The 19,520-nt window shown below is 53.9% G+C and overlaps 1 long non-coding RNA gene across 1 annotated transcript; it reads right to left on the reverse strand.

Annotated features, from left to right (window-relative positions):
• Positions 1–6,076: 6,076 nt before the first annotated feature.
• Positions 6,077–18,118, reverse strand: LOC126044114 (uncharacterized). Its single transcript, XR_007507573.1, has 3 exons — positions 17,668–18,118; positions 11,861–12,091; positions 6,077–8,162 (listed from the first exon to the last, which is right to left on the reverse strand). It is a non-coding gene; the product is annotated as an uncharacterized LOC126044114 (long non-coding RNA).
• Between the last annotated feature and the right edge of the window lie 1,402 nt (positions 18,119–19,520).

Here is a 19,520-nt window from a genome sequence, read left to right on the forward strand (position 1 = left end):
CCTCCTTGTTGCTTGCCTCCACGCCAGCCCTCCAGACCAGCGGCATTGAAAGGGTGAGCCCAGCCCTCACACCGCTTTTATTGGGAATTCTTGCTCCTCTGGATGCAGGTTAGGAATTGAATATTTTTGGTCATTTCTCCAGAACAGTCCATTGCAGAAAATAAGCACGTTACCCACTCCAAGACACAATTGGGTTGCTATAACAAGCCTTCATACTTTCGCAAAACACTTCCTCCAAGCAGCTCAAATGCCTTTCCAAACCAGAAACGCCATAAGGCAGCAAAACCGGATCCCCAGCTCCCCATTCACCTGACTCCAGGGGCACTTGGTGCTGGCATTTTCTAGACAGCCCTCTCTAAAAAAAAAAGGAAGGATGATCCATTTTTAGACTCTGGAGACAGACTTAACAAATTCCAGGCATCTGGAGAGTGCTCTGTTTTGCTGTGTATGCTCTGGTAAGGCCATTACCAACTGAGTGCTCCTGCAGAGGATGAGTGCCGTGGTACCCTGCCTTGCTGACACCGATGTCCAGCAGCCGGGAGCCGGCCGCATCCCTGTGCCGAGGTTGCAGCCTGGGATATTGCCTCTGCCGTAATGTTTGCACACTGGTGGCAGATCCCTGCTGCCCTCTGATTCATCACCTGCATCAACCTAAGCATCCTCTGATGGAGGGTTCACTCCCAATGGGGCAGCTGGCAGCAGCTGCCCTGCAATGGAGCAAGCGGAAAGGGCTTTGCCTCTTGCAAGGGCATCCCAGTGTGCTTTATGTCTCTGGCGTGCGCTCTCCCAAAAGGCAAATTGCTCTACTCTTCCCTCCCCACCACTAGCGTTACAGAGCAAATACCTTCACACATGGTCCTTTAGGGAATTTAAAGCGTTCCCTCTTTGATTTCCTTTTATGAATCTGCTTGCAAGCAGCTTCATACCCCTTTGGTTTGTCAGAAGGTCAAAAGCTTTTCTACTGCTCTGAGTTTCAAGTATGGAGGTGTGAGTTCAGCTGCATTTAGTGGCCCTTTGGCCATCGTCTCTGAAGCCAGTGGACTTTGCTGGGAATGGCATTGAGCCTCCTGTTTCCAAATGCTCTCTTGCACAATGCAAACTCTGCCCATGTATTGAAAATGCCAATGTTTAACAGTGATTAGCTTTAAAAAAAGGAGGGGGGGGGGAAGGGGGGGGGGGGGGAGAGAGAGAGAGAAGCCTCCCTGGCTGCAGCTCCTGTGAGAGCAGAGGGGATGCACATTGACCTTGGATGTCACAGCCTGGGCATGGCCACACTGTGCCAAGCTGCACCCGGTCAGTTGTTTGGGGCAGCGGAGCAAGGCAGACAAAAAGCATCATCCTCACACTGCTTTAGATTTGATGCTAGAATCAGTGCAAAGTTTTCTGCTTCTGCCAAAGAATTTGAAAGTTGGATTTTTAAGTAAAGACCATCCAAAAGAAGGTGCTTTCTTTGTTAATGAAATCAGCTTTTACTCCAAATCTGAATGCCAGCACATTCTCAGATATTGCCCCCCCCCCCCCCCCCGGAAAGCTAGTTCTTTATAGAGAACGTTGACCCTACTTTCCACTGTCCCCTGGCTGCCTGTGCTGGCAGGAGCATCAGCGGCTCTGCCATGCAGCATTGTCTGCAGAGCAGGAAACACCATCAGAAGGCATCCAACTAAAGGAACCAAGCAAAACAGAAAAAAGGAAAATGTGAAAGCATTTAGAGCTGCCACCATCAGACTGGCTCTCACCAAAACAGTCTTGACGTCTAAACAATGCCTTGCAGATTCTAGAGATCCACATGAGAAATATTTCAGGCTAAGGAACTTACTACCTCAAAAAGCAGGCGGGCTTCTTTTCCTTCCTCCAGTCCATAAAACCAGCCCAGAGATGTCCCAGGGACAAGATTGCTCTGAAACCACGCTAGCATCAGAGCTGCTCGCTCCTGCTTCTGTCTAAGAATTCACTGAAGGTTTAACTCCATCACTTGCTTAAAATCACATAACAGCGCTGCTATGTTTTTCCCTTGTCCTTTGCTTGGATTTTGGCTCCCTCCATGGCTTTTGCCATGCAATGGGAGGGAGGAAGAGTCACCCCTTCACTACAACAGCTGCAGGGAAGAAACCACCCAGCCATGGGTGTCTGTACTCATGCTCCCCCCCCCCTCCCCTTTTTTGTTTTAAACCTAGTTCAAGCTCCCAAACTACAGCTTCCTCTGGCTTCTCCCACCCTTTCCCACATGTTATTTTAGCACTGTTATTATTTTCCAAGTTGCATTATTATCAGTTTCCAAGTTGTGGCACGTGCAGAAGCCCTGCCTGCAATGGCTAGAGGGGCTTGCAAAGCCCCTGCTGCCTGGTGGTCCTGTACCTGCTCTCTGCTTACCCGTTTTGGGGATCACACCCCTGGGACTGTCCCCAGCCGGTGCTCTCAGGGCCAGGCGGGGATGGTTAAGCAACTGTATTTCAGCAAGTGGGGATGAATCAGTGTCACAGAAATGCCGGCTCATGGGGAAGGATGCAGCATCAGCAAGAAACCTGCCCTGGCTTGTAACAGGAAAAAGATGTTCTGCTGCCCAAACCAGCCCGGGGCCTGGGACAGATTAGGAACAGAGAGAACTCCCCACCAGCACAGACCAGGGATGTGCCAGCAGCTGCAGCGGGCTGGCACCCACTCGGGAGGGCAGAGCAGGGATTAGTCAGTCCCCAGGGCTGCCCACCTTCCTGGCAACTTGCCTGTTTTAAACTAAACTCCAGCATATCCTCTGGCAGACGGTGCTGGATCTCACCCTGGGTCTGCAGCCCTCTACCTCTTCCTGCAGCCCAGACCTCCCGAAGCGGCCAGATCCTGCTGCTGGTGGTCCTTTGCAAGCCTGTCGCAAAGCAGGGGACACCCCCTGACCCAGCCCAGGGATGCGACAGGGGAGCCTGTCCTCAGAGTAGCCCAGGCAGACAGCACAAGGCACCTGTAAAATCTCTTTGCCACTGATAAAATCCTATCCTAAAGAGACTTCATGCATCAGAATGAAATAAAAGTAAAGAAAACAGGCTGTCTACTTTGTATTTTCCAAGTTATGACAAATGAAAAATGATTCTATTCACAAAAGATATTTATACCGAATGCAGCGCTTTAATAAATGACCACCTTCATAAACTAAATAAATCTGTCAGGAAGCAGGTTTTAAGATCTTTCTTTCAGTGGACATATAGATTTTTCTATGCCATCTGCATGCCATATTTGTGATGGAGTCAAGTATTATGTATAAAGGCACCTCTTCTGATGTCAGGACGCTGCTGGGATGGAATAAAACCCGGTGTGAACCACAGCTGAGTGCCACACGCTGCTCATCCCACGCGGGTCGATATTGGTGTCTAATATGAAAAACAACTTGGGTTTCAGATGAAAAAGGTTGTTTTATAACATAACAGCAACCTCAGCAAATCTCATTTTCCAGAGCCCTCAAAACCCAAGGCATCGGTGCCCACAGCCACTTCTGCCAATGCTCCAGTTACAAAGCGGCACCGACTGCTTACAGCACGTCCCAACTTTCTCTTCCTTCCATTTCAGCTGCTTCTTGGTAAGACACTGCATTTTTTAAAGTTCTCAACATCTTTTGGTAGTTACAGATTTAAAAAGCTCGAAGTCATCTTATAAACCTGGACTTTTAATTATTTCCACGTCGTTCGCTTTTAAAACCAGCCTTTTCCAGCAGGATGGGCTGATGCACACTAGGGAGGGCTCGACGGGAGGGCCCCTCGGCTCAGCCTCCAAGCTCAGCTGAACGTGAGAATTCACAAGTATCCCCTTTGCTTCCTTTTTAATTAAGCATGTAACAAGGAAAGACAACTTTCATCGCCCCGCAAGCACTACCCATATTAAAGCAGACTTCCTCCTTTCTCCTGCTCCTCCACGGCTGCTGCCAGTCTTGCAGCACATCTTCTACTCTGCTACCTCCTAAACCCGAGCCGGCAGAAGTGGTCCCAGTCCTGACTCAAGGAGGCTATATTTAGCACTTTAGGGGAAAAAAAAAAAAAATAAAAAATACAATTTTGCAAACTGTAACTGGAAGAATATGTCATTTTGCAGACGTTTTCCTCCAGGCCAGACTGCTGGGAAAACATGTGTTTCATTAGATGCAGTACGTTGTGCAGGTGGTCAGGGCAAGGGAAGCCAGGCCCATGGCAAATGTACTTGTTTATTGTTTGAGGAAAGGAAAAAAGCCTCAAATGATGTCATGAAACCTCCAGACACTTCACTCCCCCTGCTCTAGAAATGAAGAGGGACTTGCCAAACCCTTTAAAGGTGCTTTTTCCCCCAACACCGTCAGAATTGTATCGGGAGCATTAACACGAACACTGGCTGGAGACTGCAGGAGTCAGGGAGCCCAGGTGCAAGCTTTGCCTGACTTGATAAATTACTGCTGAGGTGAGACACCCACAGCCCTGAAGGAGCAGGTCCTTGTAGGTCGGCTCTGTATTAGAAACACAACAGGAGCTGGTTCCTGTGCCAAAGGCTGAACAGCCTTCACCCCAATCCCACCCCCATCCCCATGCCGGAGGGAGCCAAGGCAACACCCAGCCATTGGCATGATCCTGCAGCCCCTGCATGGCAAGCTGGGGAAGTTTACAGCCAGGGACCCTTCCTCCAGCAGCCGCCTTTCACTGGGACCAGTCAGGTCCTTGCTGGAGATGCTGCACCCACCAGCTCCAAGCTCAGCAAGACCTCAGGGACGGAGGGTGTCCAGGCAGGGGCTGCGGTGACATCTCACCACGCTCCACAGCGATCCCAGCACAGCACACTACAATGGCAAGTGGACCGCACTCGAATGGCACAACCTGCATCCATCAGGTGCTGCTGATACCCGAGCAGCACGGGCTGGATCTCTCCAGTCCAGAAACCCTGCTATAACCATCACTACGGGACCTCTCGACTGTAAAATTACTACTTCAACTTTTTTTCCATACTCCTATCATGTAAAAAAAAAATCTCAGTTTATGTAGCCAAGTCTCTATTACTCTTAAGTATGATGTATTGGTAATACATTTATGGAAGCAAAGCCATTCCTTTCATTTAGTGTTATAGCCCATGTTATGCTACCTACTCACACCTGAAAACCATTTAGGGGAGCTCTAAATTATTGTTCTGCTGCTGTGCTCGCCTAGGTCTGTTAGAAAAATCAAACCAGAGCGGGTGGATTGGTTTCTTCTCCACAACACTTGGCAGCCTGTCCCAGGCCCCCATTTCAGCTGCCGGGATTTATAAAAGAGGAATCTTTTACAGTATTTTTCACTTCACACACATGCACACAACCCCTTTTCATCACCTTTTGAAGTGTTAAGTGGGCCCGGACCAAACGCAAATGCTTTTGATCCAGCCCTATGGTTACCTAAGTTGTTTTGCAGCCAGATCCCCCTATCCACTCCCTGCCTGGGCAGGAGAAATATAAAGCAAAGCTGGAACACCCTAAAAAGAAATTTTGCAGATATTTCTGGCATTGGGGGGGCTGCTCTGGACTCCCCAACACCAGAAGTGAACCTGCCATAGCCTGGAAGCAGGGTTTTCTCATGCTCGAGCTGCTTTTATTTCCCTTGCAAAACTCTCCTAGCTCAGGGCCGGGGGAACGATGTGCAAAGGTGGCAGTGGTCAGCATTTTGGAGAACTAGCCTTTTCCTGACTCCCCTGCAAAGGATGGCACAGGATTGAAATTAAAAGCCCATTTTTCATTCCCAAGAGCTCTCTGTGCAGGGCAGGCAGGCTGTGCCCTCCATTTCCTTCCAGTTTATTGCACTGCTGGGGAGGGGAAGGCTGTTTAAGATTTAGGATTCACATCCCCGTGCCAGGACCCTCTAACAAGCTCACCAGGACATAGAGCGTCCTCAGCAGTTACAGTGACAACCACCCAGTTATCAGCACAACTGGCCCCTGATCCCCAAATTTCCTTATTTTGTCGTTTCAGCTCCCTCCGCTCTCTTCCTCCTACATGTGTGCACATTCACAGACAGATAAACAATATTGCTATTAAAACTCCCAAGTTTATTCACAGAAAAGCAAGTAATATGTAAAAAATGAGCGTGCTGGCTCCCCTGCTGCCTGCAGGCAGCTCTCCCCTGCCTGTTCCTCTGCGGGGGGACAGCCCCGGCTCGCTCATGCTCACTGGAAGGGAAATCATGGGAAGTCATCCTGTACCAGCAGCTGGGCCATAGCATGCACCCCAAAGGCCTTCAGAGATGATCCCAGCTAAAGGAAGGGGGATGTCCCACCCACCTCCTGGGGCTGCTCGGTGTCCCCAGCCCCACATGGTGTCCAGCCACGGAGTATACACGTGGGCATGGCATGGCACATCACCTCACGCCTGGCCCGGGGTGCGGTAGCCTCTGCCAAAGCTTGCTATGCTCAGCCCTGTGGTCGTGGTCACCTTGAGGGGGGACACACACCAGCAAGGGTCACACTGGGTTTTTCTCCCCACAGGTAGTGTTTGAGCCAGGAAAACAGAGGTACGTGCCAATTCAGAGCGTCAAGAATGGAGATTAAGGCATTTCTCTCTACATAGCAAGGTTTCCTATTTGAGAGATGAAAAGGGTATTTCCAGCAAGTAGCTGAGATGTTGACAGCAGAGGACATGCATTGGCCTGACTTCATCTGAGGGGGTCAACAGCTCCCTTTCACCCTGCATGGAGCCAGAGAGGAGCCTGCAGAGCCCGGGGACATGCACAGGGCTCATTTCACTAGCCCAGGGATACATTTAAGTAGCATATACAGGAGCAAGCCAACAGTCATGTAACTTCATGCCTATATAAGCAGCATCCTCCAGAGCTGAGCCCCCAGAGCGAGAGCCAACAGCTCGCTCCAGCCTTCTCTAACACCACTTAGAGCAGCAAGACCATAAAGTGTTGCTCAGAGGAGAAGCTGCCTCTGCAGAGCCCATGGGCAGGTCCATGCAGATAAGCAACACCGGGGCCAGGCTGGACCTCCAGGACCCCAACAGCAAAGTGTTCAGAGGCACCTGGGACCCATGGGCGCTGCAGCACCTGGTAGGGTCTAGCAGGCTTTGTTAGAGATACGGCTGAGCTTTGCTGACAGCCACAGACAAACCAGGACAGCACCCTCCACACTCGAGCAGCCACAGACCCCAGTACTCACCCCAGGCAGAGGGTCCTCCAACACAGCCCCACAGCAGCCTTCATACAGACATGGATGCAGCCTGGGAAGACACTAGCTCTGGGTGCAAAGCTGGGGAGAAAGAGTTTGGTGGCTCTCCAGGGCAGACTCCTGCACCAGGAGAAGCTGTAGGACATCACAACTTCTTGCAACACCAACAAAACACTGCCCTTGGTCTAGCTCCAACCCTTTTAAGCACAGACTGCTAATTAGCACTTGCAGCCTGATGAGCTCATTTATCTTTGGACTCACAGCTGACAGCACACTCCTGCTGCAGACCCAAAATGGAGCACCAAGCTGCTGGGGTGCTCCCTCAGCAGCCCTGGGGACAGGGACACGGGGGACAGAGGGAGATGAAGCAACCCTGGGTGCTAGAGGGGAGGACCCTGCCTGGTGCGTCCCGTGGGAGAGGGCAGGATCTGGGGCCAGCTGTGGCTCCGGCAGCTGCTGCACTGGATCAGACCCAGGTGGCTCCAGCCCAGCTGGGGCTGAGCACAGGAACGGCCAGAGCTCGTGACATGCGCCCATGCTCCAGCAAAGCTGACCAAAACCTCCCTGTTTGAGCTCTCCGACAGGCTCTCTCCTACCAGCAACCGCAGCAGAAGGTGATGAAAATAAGCAGGGAAGGAGAATCAGAGACAAGACTGGTACAAAGCGGCAGCGAGAGACCTTTTCGCAGCAGTATCTGGCTGAGAGGTGCGCTGCACACGGCCATGCTTCCAGAGTGAGTCACCCCGCGGAAGTGGGCTCTCCATCGCCAGCCCCAAACCCACGTTTCCAACAGGGTTGGCTGACGTTTGCCAGAAAATTAACCCGGAGCTGCATGAAACGTGTGCAGCATGTGTGGGTGGGCAGGGAGCGCTTCTGGCACCGGAGAGGGGTCAAACAGCCTCTTAAAAACTGCCAAGAGGGGTGAAAGCTGATGCGCTTTCTCCATGTGTTACACACAAAGGGTCGTCTTCCCTCGCTCCCCGGCTCGGCCATGGGTCTGCAGGCAGTAGGATCAAAACTCTTTCCTCCTGGGCAGAAAAAGCTTGTGTTTAAATAAGCATTTAGCAAATAAGCATAGCTGCTAGCAATGATGCTCAGAAATCTTTATTTTTGGGGTGTGAAGTATTGTTCGGCCAATGTACCCATAGCACTGCAGAAACCCCGCGCCTACCCAGAGTCAGTGCTTGGAGGGCAGCGGCTTCCATGCTTACTCTGGGTAAACTGAGACACAGGAGGGTGCAGACGGCCAAGGGTGCAGGCCCCCCTGCGGCCTCCATTGCCATGAGCTTTGGGATCAGCGACTACCATGTGTAAAATACAGCTGAGCTCTGGCGGAGCTGATAAAACTGCTGGTCCCTGGAAACGCACCCCACCGTCCCAGCTCTTTGGTCATGTTCTGTGTCTTTCCCCAGCAGCACGTTGTTCGCTATTATTTATTTTGCTCCAAAATATTTGTAAAAAGCTCGGGGAATGCAAATGGCTTTACAGCCACCGTGCCAGGCACACGGCTCTGGTCGGCGTTGTGGTTCATCGCTGCCGAGGCTCTGCCTGGCGTGTCCTGTGCATGGTGTGCTGTCCTGTCCCATCTGATGCTGTCACAGCCCTGTGTCTGTGCCGGCACGCTGCCAGGGTGCCTGTCCCCTGCAAGGGCTGAGCACCCCATCCCATTAACACACAGGCAGTTAGCCTTGATGCTGCAAGCCCTGGCCTCCCGCAGCTAAAATAAGGGGTGATGGGGGAGAGTGCTATGCATTTTGATAAAAACTTTGTCATTATTTCATGGCTTTAGTGGAAATTGTGGTGGCTTTGTGCACCTTCTCTCACGCCTGGTCCTGCACAGAGTCACGCCGTTGGATCTGGCTCAGCCCCAGCTCAGCACCCCACTGCAGCACGGGTGCCCGCCACGGCTGGCACCGGCACAGGCTTCAGCTGATGTGGGGTGCCAGAGCCGGGTGGGATTTGGCCTGGTCTGGGTCAGCTGCTCCAGGGCTGGCCAGGCTGGGGGCAAGGCGGGGAGACCCCCGGGGCGAAGGGCGGGGGGGGTGAGCCCTCCCCAGGGTGCCCGGCGCAGCACCCCGCGCGAGTCCCGCTGTGGGGCCGGGTTCTGCGGGGTCGGTTTTGCAAAACCCCCGGGGCAGAGGGGAGCCGGGGAGCTGGGTGCCCGCAGGCTCCGGCCCCCCCCCCCCCCCCCCGCCCCCGCGGGCCCGGTGCAGGATGCGGCCGCCGTGCAGGGAAGCGGCCGGCGCTAGAGGGCAAACGCGGCCGCCCGTGCTGCCGGGGCTGCGGGGGCTGCCGGTGGGGCGGGCTCGGCCCAAAAATGCTGCTGGGCACCCTGGGCTCAGCCCCCCAAAATGCTGCTGGGCACCCTGGGCTCAGCCTACCCAAAATGCTGGGCTGGATCCTAGTTTCAGCCCCCAAATGCTGCGGTGCACCCTGGGCTCAGCCCCCCCAAAATGCTGAGGTGGTTCCTGGTTTCAGCCCCCCAAAATGCTGCGGTGCACCCTGTGTTCAGCTTCTCCAAAATACTGCGGTGTGTCCTGGGCTCAGCCCCTCAAAATGCTGGGGTGCATGCTGGGCTCAGCCCCCCAAAATGCTGCTGGGCACCCTCGGTTCAGCCCCCCAAAAGGCAGGGTGCACCTTGGGCTCTGCCCACCCAAAACGCTGAGGTGGACCCCGGGTTCAGCCCCCCCAAAATGCTGCAGTGCACCCTGGGCTCAGCCCCCAAAATGCTGTGGTGGATCCTGGTTTCAGCCCCCCCCCCCCCCCAAATGCTGCAGTGCACCCTGGGTTTAGCCCCTCAAAATGTTCAGTGTGTCCTGGGCTCAGCACCCCAAAATGCAACTATGTACCTTGGGTTCAGCCTCCCCAGAATGCTGGGGTGTATCCTGGTTTCAGTCCCCCAAAATGCTGCAGTGCACCATGGGCTCAGCCCCCCTAAAATGCAATGGTGTGCCTTGGATTCAGCCCCCCCCCCCCCCCCCCCCAAATGTCTGCTGTGTGTCCTGGGCTCTGCCCCCCAAAATGCAACACTGTGCCTTGGATTCAGCCCCCCACCCCACCCCCCCACCCCCAATGTCTGCAGTGCATCCCGGGTTCAGGCCCCCTAAAATGCTGTGCTGCACCCTGGGTTCAGCCACCCAAAATGCTGCACTATGCCCCAGACTTAACCCTTGAAAGATATTGCAGTCCATCTTGGACCCAGCCCCCCAAAATGCTGCAGTGGCCCTGGCTCAGCTCCCCCCAGAAGGCTGTGGTACCCCAGCTTCAGCCCTCTAAAAATGCTGCAGTGCACCCTGGGCTCAGTCCCTGAAGGATGCTGCAGTGCCCCAGGCTGGGACCCCAGAAACGCTATGGTGTGCCTTGGACTCACCCCCAAAATGCTGCAAAGTGCTTCAGGCTCAGCCTTTTAAAAATGCTGCAGTACCCCAGGCTCGGACCCCTGAAATGAAGGGCCGTAGGAAGGCAACACACAAAAGCCGCTTGGAGAAGTGTTTGACTCGGGGCTTGTTTCTCAGCATTTTCCTTCTCCAATTTGTCCTGGCAAACTGGGTGGGAATGGCAGATGGGGCTGAGGGGTGCAGAGGTTGGGGGTACTGGGGGGAGTGAGGAGCTTTGCTGGGCTCCCATCAGCTGCTGCTTCCCCAGCCCCTTTCCCAAGCATTGCGTGGGGTCTTCCAGCTGGGGAGCAGATCCCATTTCTGGTGACGTGATCATTGTGGGGATCCTTGGCAGGTCACCCACACAGGTCAGTGGGAGCGACTGAGGTGGCCTGGTCACTCTGCCCACCCCAATGGTGTCACACACACACCCTCCCCCCACCACTCCTGAGCGCTTGGGGATGCTCGTGCTGTGAGAGGAAAAAGAGCAAGTGGGCCAGGCGTTTCAGGTTTGCCTTTAAAATGCATATTGGAGACAACTGCCAAACACATTCACCAAACAACAGACTCAAGCTATGGAACACCCTTCTTAAATTGCCCGGGCTAGCTTCCCACAGCTCAGAACGCTTGCCAGGATGCTCTGCTTAAAATGGAGTCCCATTTCCATGCCCTCTGCACTGCGAGGAGAGCTCCCAACTCCGGCCACTTTCCGATCTGCCACTGTATCCTCTGGGTTTCCAAATTCAATGTATGTTTTTTCCCAGCAGGAGATGTGACAGTGCAGTCTTAAATCTGGACTCCATTTAAATCAAAATCCATATCAGGCATTTGCCTGTCTGAGCAGTGGTCATTAGCCAGGAAGACCCAGGCTGATGACGGTTAGGAAATGAGCTCCCCATATGGTCCCAGGGGCTCAACTCGGGTCCCTGCTGGGAGGAGACTGCACCCCCCTGTCTTTTTTGCTGCTCTCTCCCATGTCCACCCAGCCTCTCTATAGGGGACAATAGTACGACCCTGGGAACCTCTTTGAGATTCATCCACAGCTCTTGGGGCCCATGGTACCCAAATGCTGCCAGGTTGGGAACATCCTCTGTAGGAGATAGCTGAGAGACCTCGGTGCATGGTTTTAACCCAATATTGTCCCTCTGGTTTCTTGTGCTTTAGCCATTGGGACTAGAAGCAGAGAGGAGCTTTGTGAGAGAAGCACAGGGGGTTACCACAACACACAGCCCGCGGTGGGAGCCGCAGCTCTGCCTCAGAGCTGGAGGATGGGGGAAATGTGTTGAAAGCATGTTGGCTTTGGGGAATGGTGACAGAGCAGAGCCACCCATGCAAGGAGGGCTTCTCACCTCGGTCGGGCTAGGGAAAAAGCTGGTTTCCGCAGGATTTTTGTAATCACCTTGGGGTTTCCCACTTACTGATCATTTAAATCTCTCCTGCCTGGGTTTAGGTTTAGAGCTGCTCTGTGACCCCACAGGTTCATCTTCCTCCAGCAGGGAGCAATGGAAGAGCTCCAGAAGACCCCAGCTTCTCTTCTGCACCATCTGATGCTCAGCCATCTGGTTTTCCACCAAGAAACTCTGTATGGGCAGAAAATAAGGAAGCGGGGAAGTATTTTCAGAAAGGAGGGCTAGGTCATGGTTTGCACAAGGCACGGGACAGGCCTTTTGTAAAAGGTTTAGCTGGGGAGCAGAGCTGACAGCAAACTGAGATGCTGAAAGCTCAGCTCACAGTGCTGCCTCTGATCCATGCCAGTCCTTCAGTGCCTGCAAATCCATGTGCCCCTGGGGAACCCAGCCACACTGGCTGGAGAGCAAAGCACCAGGAGCACCACTGTAAATAGGAGAAGAGGGGGAAGGACATTGCTGTGTCTCACGAAGAGGATGGAGGCTTCACACATCCTTTAGGCAGCAGCATTTTGCCCAAGCTCAGGAGCCAGCACTCATTCACAGGTACCCGAATGAGCCACCTGATTTCAGACCTCCTCCTGGCACGTGTTGGGTTAGGGAGGCTGAGCCAGAAAAGCTGCTCTTGCCAACAGCCCCCTCCTCTCAAAGGGTCAGAAAACCTTGCTGGGTGGGCAGCTCAAGGGGAAGCCACCATCTCCTCTTCCACGGCCAGAGCCATCAACATGGAGAGCGATGCTACACGGGAGAAGATGCAAATCTGTCCTTGAGCTGCGTGCCTGAGAGGTCACTGGAAATATCCTTGCTGGGACATGAGCCACCAAACCCACAACATGCCCAGCCCATCAAAAGACAGCGAACACTTTCAAAAGGCTTCTTTTAAAAAATAATTTTAAAGTCTTTTGTGCCCCCAGCCCAAGCCCTTCATTTAGCAGCAAGAGCCCAGACACCTCCTGAAAAGCCCTGGAAAAACCCACTGACCTCAGGGTGTTTTCCACCCCAGCTAGCCCAGAGCCAACAGATCACGCCATCACTGATGTGCTGAGATGCAGGAGAAGGAATGCCTGAAACCACATGAATGCTTAGCATGGGACACGGTGATGAGCCACCGCGGGAGCCACCAGCCTGGTGACAGGCGCTGCGGCAAGCCAGCAGCTCTGCTGAGCTGGAGAAATGCAGGTGGGGAGAGGCAGCCCCCTTGCAAAGCCAGGGATAGGGTGAAAGAGGTTCAAAGGTGGAGATCAGCTCTGTGTTTCCAGTGAAATCTGTCTCCCCAAGATGTTGGTGCAATGTCCCCACTGAGGGACAGGTTTTCTGTGCTAGCTGGCACCGGGTGAAGCTGAGTTCAGAGTGCTTCATGGGCTGCAAACACCATCTCAACACCTGAATAAGCACAGTTTTCTTTGGGTAGAGTGAAAAAAATAAAAGAACTGCAACTCCTCTACAGGTAACTCACACCTTAGCTACTCTGCAATGAACTCAGGCCGCTTCAGACCCACCTCCAGACAGTGACCCCGAGGGAGGACACACAAACATGTAGTTAACTTCAAGCACATCCTTATTTCTGCTGCCATCAGGAGCTCAGGTGTGCGTTGAATTGCTCTCCTGTGGCCGGGGGACTTGAGGTCTTCGCTTGCAGTACGTGACCGTCCTTTCCTGGCTGCTGCCCGGTTGCAGGCAGCTCGCCCCTCACTGCGGCAAGTCCTGCTGCGGGAGACGGTGTTGCTGCATGGGCACTTTGCATCACACTCCCAATGCTCAAGTGCTGCAGCAGCCACCGACCTACCCGTATGGAAGAAGCACACCAGGCAGGGTCAAGCTCTGAGAACCCCAAGGGAGTTATATATATATATATATATATATATATATACACAATATGTTATATTTATCTCTTTATCTTCCCAAAACACACCAACCCCAAATCTAAACAGCTCTTCACCCTGGCTCTCTTGCTTTGCTCCAGCCTCTGACGCGACGGCTGTTTTTCTCTCTGTCATCTTCTGCAAAGTGTTTCCGATCCATCACATGCTATCAAATTAGCAGCTATGGCAAGAGCTGGCTATAAACAGGCGCTATGTAAACAACAAGCCACAAGAAGGGGCTAGATTTAACTTGCTGGTGTTGAGAGGCTCCCTCTTGTTTGGCTTTTCTTGGGAATAGCTTTTCCCACTCCTGAGAGGAGGGCTTTCCTCCCAGCCAGCTAGCAGAGGCTGCTGGCACCCTCGCCGGGGAGGTGAGCAAGGAAGGCTGTCCCTCCTCCTTGCTGGAGAAAACAGCAGTTTCCCGCTGGGGTGAGAAGATGATGGGTGCCAGGAGAGCAGTTTGGGACCCTCTGCTCCCAGCCGGTACGGAGGATCCCCAGACCCCAGCGCTGGCCTGGCCTAACCAAACTGGGCTTCTCCCTCAAACCCACACTTCAACCACAGCTTCCCCCTTGCCAGGGGTCATTGCTACCGGTCCTGGTGGTTGCCTGGGGTTTGGGGACGGAGGGCACCGCTTTGAGGTGGGAAACTCAGCTCCCACCCTCCATCTCCCATGCCGTTAGAAGTGATTTTCCACCGGGAGGAGCTGCCATGTCTCTTTGATTCCCTTCACATGTTGGAGCTCATTGCGTTTTCATTTGTGCACCACATTCAATTCATATTTGAAATGAGTAGAAATAGCTCCAAGTTCCCCTCCTAGTTCCCTGAGCAAAACGGGACCTTATCCAGGACTAATCTGAACCAGATGACTGTAGCAGAGGGGAAGAGCTAGGAGAGTCAGTAATACAGAGATGTTTGTCCTTGCTAACAGTGTTTTTAAATGGAAACATTTTGCTTTCAAGTAGAAGGGCTTGGGTTTTCAGTGCAGTCCAAGTGCCAGGTTCTACCAAGTTATTGTTATTCCAGATGAACTTTCATCAAAGCAGATGAATGCCTGTCCCTGGGCTTCTCTATAAATTATCTGGTATGAAATCCAAACATTAACCTCCATATAATTCACAGCTGCAGTAACTCTGGGGATAATCCAGGACAATTTGCCATGCACAGACTGTATGTAGTATCTATGCTATATTTATTTCAATGTAATTTTAGCCAGCGCAAACAATGCGCTGAGCTTTGGCCACCCTACTCCACCAGTCCAGCGATGGGAGCGTCTCTGAGAACTGTAACTCATTTTTGATGGGGCAAGGAACCAGCTCAGCGGATCTTTCCTTAAGGATCAAGTATTTGCTAAGAGGGCCACACGTCCTTCATTTCAAGAGGAATGGCATTGCTGAGAAAGAGCACGGAATTGGAAGACGTGAAGGCTTGTTCCACCTGCCTCTGGGGTGGCTCATGCTCATGGCAGCATCGGGACCACCGCCTCCGGTGGCAGCATTGGGACCACCACCTCAGATGGCAGCCTCAGTCCCAGTCTGTCCCTCCAGCACTCCGGCTCAGCCAGCCCCAAGCACTGAGCAGTTTGGTCTCCCAGCCGGCTGGGCAGACACCTCGTGCAGGAGATTTGGGGCCTGACCTGCATCCCCAGAGCAAAGCCATCATGGGCTTGCAGCAAGTGACTTGGCCAGCTCCATTCACGAATCATCTCATAACCAGGGGTCTCTGGTGACACAGTGATTATGTGTTACAGCGTGGCTTTATTAGTATTCTCCTATGTCTGCAAGCACAGCCTGGTGCAATAGAGATGTGTTTTTCCGAGTTTCCTATGAAGGGCTAAACTCACCCGTGGTGTAACCAGCTCAGCCTTGGAGCTTGCCCCAGAGCCCAGCCTGGCCCAGGCAAGCCAAGTAGTGAGTAACGGGTTGTTGAAGTCTCTCCAGACTTACGATTCGGGATGGGTTCGGCAACATTTCTCTCAGGAGCTTTCCATGAACAAGGTGATGTATTGTGCTGAAGACAGAAGTGCGTCTGCAGCGTTACATGTCCCGAATCTCCTGGACACAGGCACTACGAGCCACGGTCTTCCTGCAGCCCCTGCCCCTGCCCCACTGTCCAGGCAGGCAGGCAGGCTCCAATTTTCCCAATGACTTGTTTTAATTGCTCACATCCACAGAGGCAGCATCTCCTTCCTCCTGCTCAGCAGCGCCAGTAAATTAAACATGCAGATAAATAGAGGGGTGGGATGAGCTGCATGGCAGGAAGGAAATGCAGCCGTGCTCTGCGCGTGGGCTCCAGATGCTGTGAGGCGGGAGATGGGGGGGGGGCACAGGGTTCCCAGCCTGGTTTCGGGAGAGCTTCTGTTAATTAGCCCAGCTCAGGCCTCTGAGCATCCATCTGCCTGGGTTTGCTCTGCTGCAGCAATGGCTATGGACTTCTGCTTGCCCCAAGGGCTGTGCAGTGCCACATGGTCCCCCCCCCTCCCCCCCATTGTCCCTGGGGTCCCCTGGCATCCTCCGTCCTGTCCCCACGCCATCCGTTGCAGCGGCCTGTGCTCACAGGCTTGCGAGCTTCCCATCCCCGTGATATATGCACCAATTTTATCTCGGCAGAGCCGGGAGAGGGAGCCCAAGCCACCCCCACCGCCGCTCCTCGCCCCAGCCCCTGGCACCCACATGGCTCCATGCCCGCCATGGCTGCTTGGCCTGGCTCAGCAGTGTGGCATCGCACCGCTCTTGGCATCGCCAAGGACACGCTGCGGGTGGGAAACTGCAGCTCCCTCCAGCAAGGGCTCTCTGCTCCATAGCTCTTTGCAGCGGACGCGTCTGCACAGGGTTGGGGCTGCATGGCCTGATCCAGCCCCACGGGAGTATTCCCATTGGCCATCCTGTAGGCATCCTCCCGAGACCATGGGGACCAAGCGATCCTCCCCACGCAGCCGATGTTTGATGCTGATTTCCTCTGCAGGTAACTCCAGCTGGAGGAGGCCAGGACTGATCCTGCACCGTGCCAGCAGGAGATTTTAATGCTATGCAGGTGCTGAGCATCTCCCTTTCCCTGGGGACTGCAGCAGGAGAGCGGGTGCTGTCAGTGCAGCTCTGCACAGCCCCGGCAAGCCCCCCCCCTCCTTGGCCCCCCCCAGGAAGGCAAGTCCAGTCTGGGGCATGAATGGAGTCCCAAAAAACCTTCAAAGCAAAGCCCTCGTAACAAAGCTTCTGCAATCCATCGCTGGCTTAATTTTGATCAAAATATAATAAAATCCTTTCCAGTCTGCCAACAGCCAGATGATTTGGTGTTGGAGTTGCTGTGCCATGAGGGTGAAACAAGGAGCCCATGCTATTTTCCTGGTGCTGGGGCAAAAATAAGGGCCCGTTAGCCCCCACGAGCTCTTAGCAGTGCCCCATGCACCCATTAATGCCATTTTCTGCTGGGACACATGCAGAGATGCTGCAATGGGTGCCCTCAGCCCACAGCGTTGCTGGAGGGCAGCCACAGCGTAGGCACTCACGGCAGGGAATTGCCCCGTGCTCCGCCAGGCCAGCACTGCTGCAGCTTCCCCATCGCTGCAAAATCCCACCTTCCCACCCCAGCAAGGGCCCAGCATCCCTCCCGCTCCCCGGCAAGGACTTGGCTGGTGGGGCTGCACCAGCTCCCCCAGCCCTCCCTGCTCCATGCTCCATGCTCCCCTCCCCTGCAAAGGGTGTCCCAACACTTTCCCCAACATTTCTGGGATTCCCCCCAGCAGCAGCATTTGGGGTTTGGGCAATGCTGGGGTTTACCACGACACGGAGAGGCCGGGTGGCTGCAGCCTCCCTCCATCAGCTGGATCAGGCTCCCAGGAACCACCCAGCAACACATGCCTTCCCAGCTGCCTTTCCCTTCTCACCCTACCTTTGCCGGCTGTCCCAGTTTGCTGCTCCAAGTGAGTTGTTTCAATCAGCTAATTGGTGCTAATTAATCCCAGCAGCTCCAGACGAGCGCAGGAGGCTCAGCAGGCCCCGGGAACTGCCACTTCCACAGCACGAGCGAAGGCCGCCGGGGCACGGCGGCTCCTCTAAGGCTTTGCAAGAGCCTGGCTTCTCCCCATTTGGCTTATCTAGGCCTCAATGTCCCCCGTCTCAGTCACCTCCCAATCTCTTTTTGGTTTATAAGCATCATCTCTGTCTGCATCAAGCCTTCCGCGTCCATCACCAGGTCCTGGGAAAATGGGGTTTTTGTTGGGAAGAGGTCATCGCTGGGTGGTTTGGGAATTAGAGGTGGCTTCTGCTGGGTAATGTCATTAGCTCTACATTAATTGCATTAACCTTTTTCAGTTTCCAGTCCAGCTCATAGCACATGGCTTGTCTTTAAAAACGGAGTTGATTTTTAGAAGAATATCAGAAGACAGGCATATTTTTTACAACTCCCAGTATTCACTTGTTATCAGATCCACTGGTATTTTATGGGAAGGCTCGACACCAGAATAAAACTCAGTAATCTTTCATCAGACTCTTGGCTGAATAATCTCCTTATAAAAAGGAAATCCTTTGTTTATTGGCAGAGTGCTTTTCTTTAAGGGGAATTGGAAATGCATTTGGTATTGGCCTCAAGTAGTTTTAATTCAGCAACAATAAAATATGTTGGTGCAACATCTAATCTAACGGCTGGATAATTCTGTGCCTGGGCTGTATCCTGCTGGTTTCATTCCCTTGTAACAAGGAGACAACGAGCTAAAATGCTGCTTTTTCTAAGTGTTGCTCCTCTCATCTCCAGTGATGGGGATCTTTAAAAATGTGAGAAAATGCCTGCGTTTTGTGGCTGGTGCAAGGAAGGGTGTGCAAGGGTGCAAGGCCTGGCAACGCAGGCCATGGCTAGCAGGGATGCTTCAGCACCGCCTGGTACCCTGCACTGCTGAATTTGTTTTGAATCGGTGCCGTCAGGAGGGTGGTTTGCTGGGTGGTGAGAAGAGGAAGCAGGGTAAAATTACACAGATTTTATTCCCTCATCGATGACTTCAAGGCAGCTCTTTGGGCCGCGGTCTGTGGAGGTACCTGGGCACGGAGGGACACTGAAGTCCTAAGTAACCCTGTGTGTCTGAGGCCACCTCCAGTCTGGGCCACCCTTCATTCGCCTAGAAAATGGAACTGACGGCTCTGGAACAAAGCAGCGGTCTCTGGTGTTGTCGCTTGTCACTGTCTATAATAGGGGGGGAAAAAAGAAAATCCTGTTGTATGCGAAGGGAAACAAGCACACGGATGGATGCTTACGGATGCTGTAGGACCCTGCTACGCTGCCCAGCCGGGAGGGACCAGACAGCAAGGCGCGAACCCTGCGGCACAGCCCCGGCTCCCGCGGCAGAAAGGCGATGACCGAACCCGTGACTTGGTTGCAGCGACCCCGCAGGAGCTGGCGACGCAGCCCGGCGCCCAGGAACCCCCGCTTATTTTTATGGCTTGGCAGAGAGGAGAGCTGTCGCGCTCCCAGCGGGTACACGCCGGTCTTACTGGTCGCCACTGGACCTCGAGGGATCGACTGCGTGCAGGGAGGCCGCCACCCCCCCCCGCGCATCCCCGGGGCGGGGGGTGGGGGAGCAGCAGGTGCCCGCCCGGCCCCCGCCCCCGGGAACGGGAAATTCGGGTTGGCAAAGAGTTAAAAAATCGCCTTTTCTTCTCCCCGGAGCTGAGCGGCACCCGCCCCCCCCCCCCCCCAGCCTTGGCAGGCCTCCCCGCCTGCCCCTGCCTGCCCCCCTCCCCCGCGGGAGGCGG

The sequence above is a fragment of the Accipiter gentilis genome, chromosome 10 (assembly GCF_929443795.1).
Source record: "Accipiter gentilis chromosome 10, bAccGen1.1, whole genome shotgun sequence".
NCBI lineage: Eukaryota > Metazoa > Chordata > Aves > Accipitriformes > Accipitridae > Astur > Astur gentilis.